The sequence below is a fragment of the Protopterus annectens genome, chromosome 7.part0 (assembly GCF_019279795.1).
Source record: "Protopterus annectens isolate FY-2018-M chromosome 7.part0, PAN1.0, whole genome shotgun sequence".
In the NCBI taxonomy this organism is placed as follows: domain Eukaryota; kingdom Metazoa; phylum Chordata; order Ceratodontiformes; family Protopteridae; genus Protopterus; species Protopterus annectens.
The window spans coordinates 23,179,991-23,196,721 of NC_056739.1; positions in this window are offsets into that span (position 1 = coordinate 23,179,991).

The following is a 16,731-nucleotide window of genomic DNA, read 5'->3' on the forward strand; positions in this document are numbered from 1 at the left end:
TACTTTCTGCACTATTGTGCAGCTAAGAAGTTGGTATATATAAGTGGGGGTATGTGAAAGTATAGTTGGCTTGCCTCTTGAAAACACTTATTTTACAGTTTGTGGGTGTGGGTCCAATGAAAGCCTTTGAAGATAAGTTATGACTGTCTGTTGTGGTATCCTGTATCTCACGCTTATTTGTAGTAAGGATGGCAGTTAATTTCTGTTCACAAGAAACAGTTGTGTCACTTGTAGAATTGTGCCACTTACTCAATGACTGCTTTTTTGTGACTTGTATTTGACTGCCTATGCAGACGATCATCCTTGAATGATTTCCTCATGATTACACAAAATGTAAACATGGTTTTGGGAAAGGAAGGCCGTGATTGTTAACTGTGCCAATTTCACTTGCAATACATTTTTTAGTTTTATAATGAAGTGCTGTAGCTCTGCTAGTATCAGGTACTTGTCCTTGCACAGATATCCTCATTTACATAGTCTTTTCACAGTCTTGTATGTCATGCACTACAGATGACATCTGTGGGGCACGGGAAGATTGCACCAGTACCATGTGGGAGAGGACTGCACCATTACCACTTGGGGACCTGCCTGAGTCCACTGCAGCTGTTATGACTCCTCTCATAAATAGGTAGTTATAACATAGTACAGATCCATGTCTCCGTCAAGGACACTAGGGGGGGATAGGCAGGTGTCTAGCTCCTGTTTATTTTGTTAACCAGGTAAGCCCACTAGGTGTGAGTGTGTCATTTTCTCTGCTGATGGAACACTGGATACGTTTTTCTGCTGATAGACAATCACTGCTTAAGTGACTTGCTCTACATAACAGAGTAGGGAAATGGAGCCTGCAGATACCAACCTCATAATGTAATTCATTATCTGAAAACTGTAACTCTCCGCACTAAACAACCACACTGTACTCGTTAAATGGCTGCCTACGAAGATCACTGGCAGCATGGGCAGCACCTGGTCCAGCTCTTGATTTTACTGCAGACAGTATTTAAATCTACACTGGAATAAAACATATGTTGTTTGATGAAGCTACATTGAATAATCTGGCTCTGCTTACTCAGTGACTTTTGATGATTTGGCTGGTGTCCCCTCAATCCCAGTTTATGACCTAGGAGGTAATTTTAATTCATAACAATGAGGTAAGCAGTTTTATACCTATATGTATGCAGCAGCTATCTTAGGTACGTTGGCTGGAAAGAAACTGACACTGAGTACTGCTTTGATAAACATTTTAAGTAGTCACGGTCTGAAATTAGTTATCACTGTATGCAATCTAGAAGTGTGTCACAGTAAACCTGTGCTGTTTTAATAAATACTGTCATTACTTAACTATACATACATAATATTTACTGTAATAAAACTAATGGTATATCAGAGCTACTCAGATTACTAAATGTGACCATGATACTGTCTTCTGCCATGACTGTATCTTACCACCCCTGACCATACCTCTCAACCTCTTAGAATAAGAAATCTGGACAAAGCCATATATAAAAGTGGGACAAAGGCCCAAAAATAGGGACAATTTTTAAATATTGCTCTTACAAACTTAGAAAGTTGATAGAATAACGGGTTTTGGATTAGCATGAATTTTCTGAAGGGTTTTAATTTCTGTGACTCAAAATGTCTGTCATTATTTTCTAACTGAAATCTTTAATGATTTGCAAGTAATTTGCCAGAAAAACACAATTTTATGAAAAATGGACCAAAAATATATGGCAAAAATCTGGACATTCTGCGAAAGTATAGTTGAGAGGTATGCTCCTGACATTTATCTTGAGGTACATTACAAAAGCATTTCACAAAAACAAAGATGAGAAAGAAATAGAACAATATGCTAAGTAATTTGATATAGAACCGTGATGTATACGCTTGTGTGCATGAGATTAAGAAATAGATTTGATGTTGAAAGAAATAAGAGTTATGATGTGAAGTTGTTCTATCTCGCCTTTCATTCTTACTGATGGGTTCGGAGCCAATCCTCAGCTCCGACTCGGCCTATTGCAAAAGTTCTAGGTCTTCAACCAGCTTGAGGCCTCCTCCCTGTCCCATGATGCACCTGTGCTTCACTCATATCTCGTTTGCCACTGCAACAGATTGGGAGTGATTCACCAGCTCTGACCAGTGAATTAGAATTTTTCTAAGTATTTAGATTATATATTGAATTAAGGTTTTTGGTTTTCTTGTTATTCTAAATTAACACTACTGTGAGTAGCTACATATGCTTAGCTATCTTTCTTCCTTGTGGCCATTTTTTTTCTATCTAGGCCTTGTAAATCACACTATTACTTAGCTAGTCAGTGTAAAAATCCATACCTTACTATATTGTGTGTGCCAGTTTGAAAATATTTAGAATTAATTACTGTTAGAAAATTTGTTTGACTTAGTTGTATAGTGTGTAGTGCATATAAATAAATAAATAAATATATATATATATATATATATATATATATATATATATATATATATATAGTTATACATATAGCTTACTTAGTTCATTAGCCTGTTTAAATTACAAGGCTAATTTTTCTCTTTGACTGAAGCTAGTTGTTTTGTGAGATTCGCGTGTGTGTGTGTGTGTGTGTGTGTGTGTGTGTGTGTGTGTGTGTGTTTTGTTGTTGTTGTTGTTGTTGTTGTTGTATAGGAGAAATGTTTCAGGATAAGGATAAAGAGGTTAAACAGTCCAAGTCAGGATTTAAGAAATGTAAATGTGGACATAAGATGTCCTTTACAGATGGGCACATGGAGTGTGCATATTGTTTGGGTGCATTACACCTTCAGGAGACTTGTTCCATCTGCCACTCATTTACTTCACGTGTTTTGCATGAGAGAAGGAACAAACTAGTGGGTAGAGGCTTAATAAAGGCTTCTTTTCAGGAACAATTGGATGGAGGTCAGTCCAGTCATTTTAAATCCTCGAAAAAGTCTTCTACTACTGGATCTTCAGAGCCAGTAAAATCTACCAGTTCATCTAAGCTTGACAAACAACTTTGGTGCCACTGACTTCAGAGCCGACAGGTGTCATTGTAAGGAGCTGGTCCCCAGTACTGGAACTGGTAACTCCAATATTGAAATCACCAAAACTACAATCTGTAGCTTCATCAGTCCCATCTTCTCCGTCCTCAAGGAGCTTGTCTGACATGGACATGGATCGAGTAGTGCAGAAGCTACTTCAGACACTGGCGTTAGCCAAACTTTTGTCGGCTCTGACCCCGCGAGCCTCGGAGCTGACTCAAATCCCACCTGCTGCTTCTGTTCCTCCTCAGATCTGACTTGAGGTTTTGGTGTCAGAGTGCTCATAGCTGATGATAGTGGAGCCATTGGCACCAACACATTCTCCAGAGCTTTTGGAGCTGATGTCTCTGACTACTTTGGTGCTGAGTGAGGAGTCTAGGAGCCGACACTCACTGATCAGGATTGGGGAGGATAGCTGAACCGATATTTCGGGTCCAACTTTACCTCTTGGGGCTTCAGCACTGGTGAGTTTGGTGCCTACCCTTGGCTCAGAACCCACTGTTTTGTTGCCGAGGGAATCCACTGTGTCTTTCGATCCAGGGGTTTCTTCTCATCAGGACCGTGGTGCCTTTGATGCCATGGGGAGAGTATTGTCCCTGCAGACCGCCACTTCATCAGGTCTGGCAACTTCATCCCCTAAAGCACCAGCATCTACTTCTGCGTCACAGATTCCACAGAAATGTAGAGACCCAGAACCTCAGGAAGACCCATTGGGTGAGCCCTGCTCTTCCAAGACCTCTCCAGAAGTTCCAGCTGAAGAGATACCCAGGAAGAGGTTATGCAAGAGGAAGCATCTGGACTCCTCTCAGGAATCTGTCACTTCAGACACTGATTTAGATGAGTCAGAATGGTTCCCATGGTCACCCTCTGAAGATATCTCTTTCGCAGATATCTTGGAGATCCTTAAACAGAGGGAGTGGCTGACAGGCCATCAACTCTACTGATGATGAATCAGTCTTCCTGAAGGCTTTCAGGTCTCAGTCCTATGCCACTTGGGTGACACCGCCTTTCGATGAACTTATAGACTTAGTTTGTCGAAAAGTGTGGGAGTCTCCAGATACAGCAGAACCTGTCCCTAAGAGCCCCAACAAGTTTGTTACTTCTCCACAGGACAAGGCATTTCTTACAAAAGGAGTCCCTGTTGATGCCATGGTGGTGGTGGTGGCCACCAAGAAGGAGTTATCTGAAACTTTGACATCTGTCCACCCCCCCTGAATAAAGATTCTATGGTCATGGACAGATATGAGAAGCGCATGTTTACTTCAGCGACTGAATTATCTTACACACTTCACTGTGGTGGTGCTGCAGTAGTGTTGTCACCTCACAGTAAGATGCTGTCTGGTTCGATTCTCAGCTTGAGCATCTTCTGCATGGAGACATGCGTGAATGGGCGTACCTTCGTTGAAGGTTGTGTGTCAGGGCTGGCAACTCGGCACGTAAAAATCAGCTGCCAATCATTAGCAGACCAGAGTTCTGCTGTGGCAACCCCTAACCGGGAAAAGCCGAAAGACACAACAACAACAACAACAACTTCACTAGGTTACAAAGAGATCTTATTAAAGAGCTAGGAAATACTCTTCAGGGTTCAGTAGCTGCAGAGGTCTCAGACAAAGTATCCTCTCAGCTCTCTACCCTTAATTCCATAGTAAAATCGTCCATGTGTCTGATCTCGTATGCAGCTGATGGAGTGAGTAGAGCAGCGGCTTCAGGCATTACTCTTAAGAGACATTCCTGGATGCACTTATGTCCATTTGTGGAGCCCTTTAAGTCATCATTTATTAACACCCCTTTCAAATGCACATCCCTTGTTGGACCAAAAGTGAAAGAAATGCTTACCAGGAGTGAACAAGACGGAAAGACTATGTCTGCCATCGCAGTCCATTGTTCCACACCCACCAGACCTTATCCCAAAGGTCAGAAAGGAGGAAATATGTAGTTCCATAAAACTTTTTCAGGACACTCGTGGTGAAACCCCTTCCAGAGGCAGAGGAGGGAGCAATAATGGAAGATGCCGTCCATGTGGCAGAGGGGATCCACAGAACCAGGGTGACAGAGATTAGTTCTTTGGGAAGCCCTATCAGTGCTCCTGAGAGTAGGCCCACCTGCCTACCTCTGGAGGCAGTCTGGGGAGGCTTATCTTTGTACCCAGATGCCTGGCTAAACATTTCAAAAGACAGATGGGTACAAAGCATAATTTCCAGAGGTTACTACCTTTCCTTTCTAACCACTCCCCCCATAAACAATATTCTGGATGTTCCACCCAGTCACAGGGAACAAGCAACCATAGAAATCCAAAGGTTGCTAGAAAAAAAAGAGTCATCCAACTGGTCCCTACAGACCAGATAGGCTCCAGAACTTACTCAAGATTCTTTATTCTTTTTAGTTCCAAAGAAAACAGGAGACTGGAGACCTATTTTGGATCTCAGCAGAATGAACAAATCTGTAAAAAAAGACAAAGTTTCGAATGGTCACACTGCAGTCGTTACTCCCTTTTTTAGGGAAAGACAGTTAGATGTGCTCAATCGATCTCCACGATGCATGCTACCATATAAAAATGGCCAGACCTTACTTAAACTGATACTAGCACTCAACTCTCCTTGTTAATAAGGAGAAATTAATCATAGGCACTAAACAGCTTATAATTGCAAAGTACTTTGCTAAAGTAAGGGAAAACAGCTCTTGTACTATACAGAAAAAAGCACCAAACTAGGCATGTCCAAGGGTCAGCTTCTGGCGATTTCTCCTGTCCACCTAGTGAATCTGGGCATACTGGAGCAATGCAGCAATTGCCTCATGTACACAGACAACCCTCTCCTCCTAGCATCCAGCACTACAGTCTGCGAGAGATGCACTTACATAGTCAAACTGGAAACAAAGCTCTCTCCACCCAAGATTGTGCTAGACAGTCAAGAGGAGAAGGTTAACACCCACACTACACCTTAAGCAACACATAGCCCTTCTAAACCCACACCACCAACACCATCACATAGTAACACTAAACCCTCATACGCAAAGGCCCTTAACAGTAACCTGCCCAAGCAACAAGGACCTCCAAAGCTGAAACCCAAACAAACACCAGTCTCAACCAAAGTGTCACATAGCTCACAACACCAGTGTGCCACCCAACAACAGCCCCTAAGGCAAGACAACGTACCCAACGCTTTAGTCATAGGTGACTCTATAGTCAGGCACACTGGTGTCCCACTCACTAGGTTGAACAAGGAGAAAATTACAGTCAGCTGCCTGTCGGGTGCCAGGATCCACCACATAACGCATGCACAAGTACAAATATGACTCTGTCATTGTCCATGTTGGAGTGAATGACTTGAGACATACCTCCCTGGACCACATGAAAAGAGAAATGGAAGAACTCTCAGATCATGTGGTACAGGCAGGTATGACCCTAGCCCTGAGTAGCAGCCTGCCTTCACCCAGGATGATACCACAGTATAAGGACAAAATGATTGACTTCAACAATTGGCTAAGCTTCTGGTGTCATTCAAAGGGAATCCAGTATCTGTCTGCCTGGGATGACACAATCGACAGACCACGATGCTTTGCCGGAGATGGTCTGCACCTATTGCCCCTGGGATTCAGGTTACTGGCTAAGGCTCTTGCCACCCCTGTAGTGTCTTTTTTAGGCAAAATTCAAAGGACAAATCCACTACAGTAACAGGTACAAGTATGCAAAACTTGAAGGTAATGCTACTCAATGCTAGAAGTCTAAACCTCAAAATGCACTCTCTCGAGGCACTCTTAAAAGTGGAAAACATTGATATCTGTGCAGTAAGTGAGACCTGGTTCAAGGATCCATAGAGCACCCCTGCAATACCAGGCTACAACTCTTACCACACTTTTTGGCCACCAAATCAGGACTGAAACACTAAAGGTGGAGGAGTGTCCATATTCACCAAGGATATTCACACCACCAGGCTAGTTGCCCAACACAATGTGTCTGAAATTCTCCTGGTGTAACTAACACTAGGTAAGACTACAATCCAAATTGCTCCAAGATTCTCACTAGACCTTTCTAAACATACTGGAAAATATTAAGCTACAACCAAACACCCTAATACTGGGTGATTTCAACTGGGTCTATATTAAATCAGCGAAAATCCATTACATTGAATACCAAAACAGTGACACGTATTACTCGAACAATGAAAATACCGAATGCACTAAACTGCAAAATCTAAAACATCGAATGTTCATAGTTGGCCAACCCCACCACCCGCTACATACTACCTACTCAAACAAAATAAATAAACCACATACATACACTAACCATACCCTACTCCTAACCCTAAAGTAAAGCACCAAAACTCTACTTCTAACCCTACACTAAACCCCACATGCACAGCTATCTATGCACTATCCTTAACTCCTCCCTAACCCTAAGGTCCGTAACTACCGCACGCTTCCCATACGGACATATACCCAAACAAAATAAATAATACACATAAATACATTTAACAAAACCCTATTTCTAACACTACACTAAATCTTACACACATTACCTATCTATACACTTACCTTAACCCGCACTCTAACCCTAAGGTCCGTAACTATCACACACTTACCTTACTGAGTTATACCGCAGACGAGCCAACCAAAACACTTTGACATTTCGAATTTTGCTGTTTTGCATGTTCGACGATTATGTATTTTGCCCAATACATGTCAATGATTTCATATTCGTGTAAACGGAGTTTCGACAATCTAATAGGAACCCATTTCAACTACCCTGCCACTAACTGGGAAAACTACTCATGTACCAACACCTTTGCCCAACGGTTCTTGGAATTCATAAATTCCAATGCCCTGGATCAACTAATCCATAGCCCCACCAGGGGCTCCAATATCCTAGACCTGGTCATTGCTAACATGGGAAATCGATGCTCCACACCTATGGTCACCCCCCTCGTTGGTCAGGTCTGACCATAAGCTAATCACCCTTGACATCCACATCTCCACCCCACCTCCCAGTAAGGAAACTTCCGTAAAAAACTTCTCCAAAGCCAACTTCATGCTACTCAAGTCAGAAGTGACAAACTTCATGACACCCATGCAGATGTGAACTGAAAGTTCATCTGCTGAATCCTACACTAAGGCACTGTACAAGCACATCCACTCCTGCATGAATTGTGCCATCCCAGATAGAACCAAGACGCTCTCCTCCAAAAAAAGGAAGCCAATCTGGTGGTCCTCTGCCATAAACAAACTTTGCAACAAAAGGAAGAAACTGTTGCAGAAAAGAAGAAAATCCCAGTATGCAAAAAACTCCCATACCAGCCTCAGTAAGAAGCTGGGATCCCACATAAAATCCTCCAAAGCTAGTTACGAAAATAAAATTGCCAAAGATTCCAAAGACAACCACAAGACATTCTATAGCTATGTCAGGAATCTAAATTGCAATGCTCAGACCTGCTCTGAGCTACAACAGAATGGAATTAAATATATGATCCCAAGGATATTGCCAATATCCTGGCAGATCGATTCAGTGCCCACTTCAGCACCTTCTCACCCGCTAAAGGGCCCATCTCAGTACTGTAAGATTGACAAATTCCAGTAATAACGGCCATACAGGTAAAAACCGCACTCTCCAAAGCTAAGAATACAGCATCCATGGGACCAGATGACATCCTGGGCTATTTACTACATGAACTACAAAATGAACTGGCACCTCACCTTAGTGTCATGTTTAATCATGGCCTCACCTCAGGCTTCATGCTCACTGAGTGGTGCACAGCTACAGTTATCCCACTCCACAAGGTGGGATCCACCTTGGATCCTGGGAACTACTGCCTCATCAGTCTCATGAGCCTGATCTGCAAGGCCATGGAATGTATTATCATGGAACTTATAAACAACGACATTGGCAACCTTCAAGCACTGGACCCCACCCAATTTCGGTTTGTGAAGGGCCGATCTTGTCTCCTGAACCTGATTGACATCTTCGAATCAGTCTCCAGAGCTGTGGTCAAGGGTGAGGGGGTCCACACAGCCTATCTTGACCTTGCCAAGGCCTTCGACACTATCCCCCACTCTGGAATCATAGATAAACTTACTAAGCTGGGCATTAATCCCTATGTCACTCTATGGGTTGCCAACTGGCTTATTGACAGAACCCACACTGTAAAAGTAGCCGACTCCAAATCCAACCCCAGACAAGTGACAAGTGGAGTACCTCAGGGTTCAGTCCTGGGACCGTTCTTGTTTGGCATCTACTTCTCTGAAGTACAGGCCAACACTAAGGGACTCTGGATAACAAAGTTTGCAGATGACTGCAAACTGGGAGCCATTATTGAATTCCCAAATGATGTGGATATTCTACAAAAGGGCCTTACAGAAACAGATGCTTGGTGCCAGAGCCATGGGCTCAAGCTCAATGCCAAGAAATGTATAGTTATCCCCTTTGGGAAAAAACATGTATCCGTGAATTACCACATAGGTGGCAGTACACTAAACACTGAAAGTGTGATAAGAGACTTGGGGACACAGGTGGACAGTGGTCTCAATTTCGATAACCACAACAGTCAGGAAAACCTTCTATGTGGCACACCTCATCACTAAGAGCTTTTCATCCAGAAAAAAGGAGGTCATTGTCCCACTGTATACATCCCTCATTAGACCCATTATAGAATACAACACCCCATTTGGTATGTACCTCTCAAGACATCTGCAACAACTGGAAAGGCTGCATAAATACCTCACTAAAAGAATCACAGGCTTAAAGCAGATGCCCTATGCTGACCATCTAAAAACACTCCAGAGTTACTCTGTCGCATATCGTCTACTCAGAGGGATCTCTGCTTAACATACAAGGCCATGTCAAACCCAGAGCTGTTGGACATGCTACACTTAAAGAAATCCCAATCCCTCAGAGACACATGCTCCAGGGATCTAAACCTTGTCATCACAATGAACAAAACATGCTGGAGGGATAGGTTCCTGACCCAGAGACTCCCCAGACTCTGGAATAGACTGCCCATACATATCAAGCAGAGTGCCTCTTTGGACCTCTTCAAAAGGCACCTTGACGATTGGATGGGAGAGAGGGAATTCACCCTGGGGATCACGTCAGTCGCCCTGCTAGACAGGGGTCCAGGGAAGTAAATATTGTGGTAAGAAATAGCCAGGGAATTGTTATGGCTAGGCTTGTATAGGCCCTAGGGCCGATAGCTTAGTACCAACCTATGAACGTATGAACCTATAAAATCATCTGCGCTTTCAAATAAGAGCCAGTCATTGCCAATTTTGAGCTCTGCCCTTTGGTCTCACTAGAGCCCCCAGAGTATTCAGCAAATGTATGGCAGTAGTCACGGCTCACTTGAGACGCCTAGGATTCCAGGTGTTTCCATACCTAGACAACGGGCTCCTAACTGTCACCACTGGGCAACAACTCATACAAGCGAGGGACATATCCATGAATCTTTGCTGCCAGCTGGGGATTACCATAAATTTAGAAAAGTCTGCCTTATCGCCATTGCAGCATACCATGTTTTTAGGAGCAGATTAGACACCACCACAATGTCTGTGAAACTTCCACCAGAAAGGGTCTATGCTCTTTGTTAGCAGGTTCCAACACTTATTTCAAGAAAAAAAGCCCCGGCATCTCTAATTCTCAAAATATTGGGTACAGTGGCGGCAGCAATCATTACAATCCCACTAGGTTGAATGCATATGCGCATACTCCAATGGCTCCTCTTCACACAGTGGTCTTTTCAGAATCTACCAATGTCCCATCAGATTATAATCATGGAGACCTGCAAAAAGGACCTTCAGTGGTGGCTAACGTCACATTCGGTTATGATCAGCCAACCTTTTGTGTTACCAACCCCAATTGCCACAGTGACCATGGACGCTTCCCTGATAGGGTGGGGGGCATTATCAGGGGAGGACAGCCCAAGGCACATGGACACAACATGAGACCAATTTGCATATCAACGTTCTAGAGATGAGAGCGGTACTTCTGGTGTTGGAGTCCTTTCAAGACTCTCTTCCATTAGGGACCATTGCAATCCAGATGGACAACATGTCCGTAGTCTGGTACATCAACAAACAAGCAGGGACCACATCTTACCCCCTATGTTGACAGGCCCTGAGAGTATGGCAGTGGGCAACCTCTACCCAGCTCTTTCTGATAGCAATGCACATCCCGGCAAGGTCCAACATGATAGCAGACAAACTGAGCAGAGCAATTCTATTGCCTCACAAATGGTCCCTACAGAAAGAAGTAGCAGAAAAGATATTCTGCAAATGGGATCAGCCTTGCTGTGATCTCTTTTCCACCCCTACAAACATGAAATGCAGTAGCTACTTTGTCCTAATCCCCCACCCAGGGGATGCCCCCAGGGATGCACTCATACAGAAGTAGCTCCTGGGCCTCCTTTATGCATTTCTTCCCTTTCCTCTGATACCCAAAGTTTTACAGAAAGCCAGGGTCCTGGGAAGGACCATAATTCTCATAGCCCCCTACTGGCCTCATCAGATATGGTTTCCATTCCTACTGCCTCATCTATTGGAAGAACCTTGGATCCTGGACCTAGTTCCAGACCTCCCGATTCATTCATCGGGGGCTCTTCATCCATCTCTTCAAGACTTTATGGGTTATAACATTAATGAAGATAAAACAAAGTAGACTATGTACCCACACACAAATTGATTCAGCAATATCCATATTTATGGGGACACATTAGAATGAAGTATTTACCAGTGTTGATTAAAAGGCTTCAGTTATTGCAGCTAAGGATATATGGGAAGAGAGTGAAAAGGTAATACAAAAACTGAGAAACTGAAAGCTTTTTCTTATGGATGCTAACATATAAGCATGGAAAATGTTTTTAGTCTCTCTATATGTCCTTACATTCACTGCTGTAGTATTCGTTATAAATGGGGATTCCCTGCAGTGAATTCCACCATCTGTCCAGTTTAAAGTCTACCATTGCTTTAAGGTACACTGAACTTCATCTGCATACTCCTGCATAGTGTAGGGCATAAAGGTGACGTTTAAGCACACCATCCCCAGAACTTGTTTGTCACCAGTCTGACCGCTGTTTTTAACCATTGGTTTGTTACCTCCATCCGTTTTTTGATGTTTTTCTGTTTATTGGCATTCCGGTGATTACTCCTATTTGCTGAAGTCCTCACTATTGCAGAGAAGTACCCAGTTGGTTTTTTTTTGTTCTTTTTCTGATTGTTTTGTGTTGTGTGAGAGGGTTAATGTCATCCAGGAAGGGTAAATGCCACTGTGGGAGACTGATTCCCCATAAAGACTGCCACGATAAGTGTGTTTTTTGCATGGGTGCTGCTCATGACCACGTCTTGTTTAATTTGTCAGGCGTTTGTCCCTAAAACTCTTCGTGGTACACTTTCTTCCCTTTCATTGTATCTTGAGAACCTGCTTCTTAAGCTTCCTGCTAAAGATACTATGGATGGAACTTCCTGCCCCGAGGGTCAGCCATCAGGGAAGAAGGTGCATAAGGTAAGGCCGGAATCTTCCACTGTCCAGCCTCTGCTGGGAGTTTCTTCTGAGGTTATTACAAACCCAGAGACTCGTATGGTTTTATTGTCTGATTCCTCTGCTGCGTTGGTGAGGATCTGGTTGGCAGCACGTCCAACGAGGCTTTGCAGGCATCCATTTCTGGCGTTCAGAGGGAACTACGCTTGATTGTTTTTGAGGGGTCTACAGAAGTTCCACACTTTCTCTTTGGGGAAGAAGTTCCTACTACAGTTGTGGAATGCCATCCTGAGTCAGAGCCTTCTCACATTTCTAGGATGGGCGTCCCCTTAAAAAAAAAAACAGAAAACTAATCATGTTTCTTCTGCTCCTAGGGATCCACAAAGTGAGTGGCAGGCCTTTACTCAGGGGTTATTTAATGCTTTACTGTCATTAAGGCCTCCTCAAGAGGTTTCAGTTCCTGCTCCTCCTTGTTCCTCTTCTAACCCTAAAAAGCCCAGAGAATCGAATTCTTCTGAGGTGGATTCTGCTGATGAATCCCTTACTTATTCTGCCCGGATTCCTTCTCCTTTAGACTACAGGTCTGAGGAGGAGGACTCATACACTAGATAATCCTTCTGAGGAAATTTCCTTTGGGAACACAATATCTAGGATGATGGAATTTTTTAAGTGGGGTTGTGCCTTGATTTCAGATATCCATAAGAGGTACTATGAGTTACAGCAGATGGAATCTCCTAATCCTGCGGCCATTCCTCCTGTCTTGGCTGCTTTATTTGATGTTTTTTCCAATGCCTCTAAAGCGCCGGATTCTCTGTCCCCTGCAACCAAGAAGTCTGATAGGTTTTATAGGGTGCCTGAGGATTGTTCCTTTTTGTTTAAATGTCCTGCTGCTGACTCCTCTGTGGTGTCTGTAGCCTCTGATAAGCCATCCCAATTGCTTCCTTCGTCCAAGTTACTGCCTTCTGTCAAGGACAGTAGAACCATGGATAGGCTAGATAAAAAGGTTTATACTTTGGCTGCCCTAACATTTAGGGCTATTAATTATCAGACCCATATCTCTAGGCATGTGTTGGCTCTTTTTTCTCAGTCTTGTCAGATTTTTTTCTGAGCTTCCAAACTCTGACAGTAAATCTTTTGCTCTTTCCTTGCTAGGGACTTCGTCTAAAGTAGTTCATATTTCTATCAAATGTAGTTATAGGTTCATAGGTTCATAGATTCATACTAGGCTAACTGCCCTAGGGCACTTATAAGCCTAGCCAGAGTGTGTTTGGCTTTCGCCACCCATTTTAAATTTATTTTGCTATGCCCTTTTTGAGGTTAGTATACTGTGCCTCTGTCTAACAGTGACACAGAAGTGATACCCGGGATAAACCTATGATCTCCCATCCACTCATCAAGATTCCTCTTGAAGAGAGTCAATGAGGGACTCTGCCTAACCTGGACTGGGATTTTATTCCATAGTGAAGGGAGCCTCTGGGTTATGAATCTGTCCCTCCAGCATGTCCTATTTATTTCAGTGCTGAAGTTCAAGTCTCTCGAGCGCGTAGCTCGATGGGATTTGGATTTTCTGAGGTGCAGCATGTCCATTAATTCCGGGTTGGACATGGCTTTATACATCAGGCACAGATCGCCTCTGAGCAGGCGGTATGCCACTGAATGGCAGCAGGTGCCTCTTCTAGGGCTGCTGCTTTTGGTTCAATGATGAGGAGGTGTTCTTGGCTTAGGCTTCAACCTTTACCTGATGATATTAAGGCATAGTTGATGGATGCCTCTCTAGATAATAAACTTTTGTTTGGGAAGTGGCTGCTGGTTTATTTAAGTCTCCTTGGGACAATGGGAAGGCTTTACAGGAGCTTAAACATATCTTTGCTTCTCCTGTGCCTAAATTCAGCAAAACTACTCTTCTAAGCCAGCCTTTGTTCATTGGCAATCTTGCCCACCTTCTAAAGGTAAAAATGGTGGTAAACGAATGACTCCTGCTAAGAACCACTCAAACTGCAGGGATTCTAAATCCTTCCTTTCCTGACAAACCAGGTACTGTCTGACTAACCACCTGTTCCCAGCCACATTCCTCTTTCACTTTGCCTTTCTCTTTCTCTTCCTGTTTGGCTCCAATCACCCAGGATTATTGGGTTCTGTCAGTCATTCAGCAGGGGTACTTCATGGTTTGGATTTCCTGCCCTCCTTTTATGGGCATTCCTCAGCCTCCTCAGCAACAACTTCCTTTTTTCTCAGAGGTTCTTTGAGAACTCTTGTCTCAGGGTACTATTCAAGAGGTATCTGTTTCCTAAAGGGGGAAGGATTTATTCAAGAATGTCTCTAGTGCTCAGAAAAGAAGGCACTTGGAGACCTATTCTGGATCTCTCTCATTTAAACAACTTTCTGAAGGTGCCTTCCTTTCAGATGTTGTCCGTTCAGTCCTCTTTTCCTCTCTGGCTCTGCCAGGCCTTTCTGGTGTCTCTGGATCTCAAGGATGCTTATCTCCATATTCTCTTCAGGAGATTTTTGCGTTTCTTTGTTCCTTCCTGGCATTTTCAGTTCTGTGCTTTGCCCTTTGGCCTTTTTACTGCCCCAAGGGTATTCACCAAATGCCTTGCTCCTGTGATTGCTTTTTGCAGGCTTCAAGGGATCCATATTTTTCCTTATTTGGACAACCTGCTGATTCAGGCATCCTCTCCAGAGGTCCTTTTGAAAATCTTCATTTTTACCATTTTTCTTCTTTAGAGGCTGGGGTTCACGATAAACTTCAAAAAGTCTTCTCTGACTCCTTCTCAGGATCATGTCTTTCTGGGTGGCAGGATTCAAATGGTGCCAATGGTGGCATTCCTCCCTCCTCCAAAGGCCTTAACTCTCGTTTCTTTGTTTCAAACTATTCTTCTCCTGGCCTCCATTAGAACCAGGGAGTTTCTGGGAGCTCCGGGGCTCATGGCTTCCACCGTTCTGATGCTCCCTCTGGCCAAACTCCACATGAGGAAGTTCCAGTGGTTTTTGAAGTCGGTGTGGCTTCAGCATGTGCATCCTCTAGACTCTCCAGTTCCTTTTCTCCTTTGTCTCAAGAAAGAGCTTCTGTGGTGGATTCAGCTGTTGTCTCTGAATCCAGGGCTCCCTTTTCAACCTCCTGGTCTTTCTCAGGATCTGTTCACAGATGCTTCCAATGTGGGATAGGGAGCAACGTTTGGCTCCCTGAGGGTTCAGGGAGTGTGGTTGTCTCATCAGCGGATGGAGCACATCAACATCAAAGAGATGAGGGCTCTTATGCTGGCTCTTCAGGACTTTCATCCTCTCTTCTCTCCGGGGCCTCTCAAGGTATTCACAGACAATACTACAGTTATGTGGTATATCAACAAAGAAGGGGGGGGGTGCAAGATCCTACCATCTTTACTGGCTGGCATTTCTAGTATGGGATCTGGCTATCAAGTGACTCTTCAGGCAGTTTATATTCCTTCAGATCAGAACATTGTGGCGGACAATCTGAACAGGTCCTTCACTCAATCCCATGAATGGATGCTTCACAGGGATGTGTTTCTGGACATTGTTCACCAGTGGGGTACTCCTCAAGTAGATCTCTTTGCCTCCCCTCTGAACAGACAACTTCCTCTGTTTTGTGCCAGAGTCCTGTTCAAGATTTAACAGGATGCTCCCAAAATCTTGTTGGTGACTCCCTATTGGCCACAACAGCACTGGTTCTCTCTACTTCTGCATCTAGCCAAGGGCAATCATCACAAGTTACCTCACAGGGTGGATCTCCTCTTACAAGACAGGGGGTCTCTCATCCATCCCCTCCTGTCCGTGCTTCAGCTGACACTGTGGGTGATAGGGTTTTAATCCCTCATAGACACCTTTTTTTCCTGAAGATGTGCTGCAAGTCCTGTAGTAGGCCAGGAAACCTACTACTAGGAAATCCTCCATGTCTAAATGGAACAGGTTTTCTATTTGGTGTCTTTCTTGTGACCTGGACCCACTTTCTGTGGATGTTCCTTTGGTTGTCTCTTATTTGTGTGAGTCAGACCTCTCAACCAATCCGGGACAAATTTCAACAGAATCAGGGACAAGTCAAGAAAAAATCAGGGACAATCAGGGGCACTTTTAAAATATTAGTACTATTAACTTGAAACATTGACAGAATCAGAGCATATTAATTAATACACATTTTCTGAAGTAAAAGAAGTCTATACCTCTTAATTATTGTCATTATTCATTAAGTGTAATTTACCACCTTTCCTCCAAAAGTCACTAGTTTTAGGAGG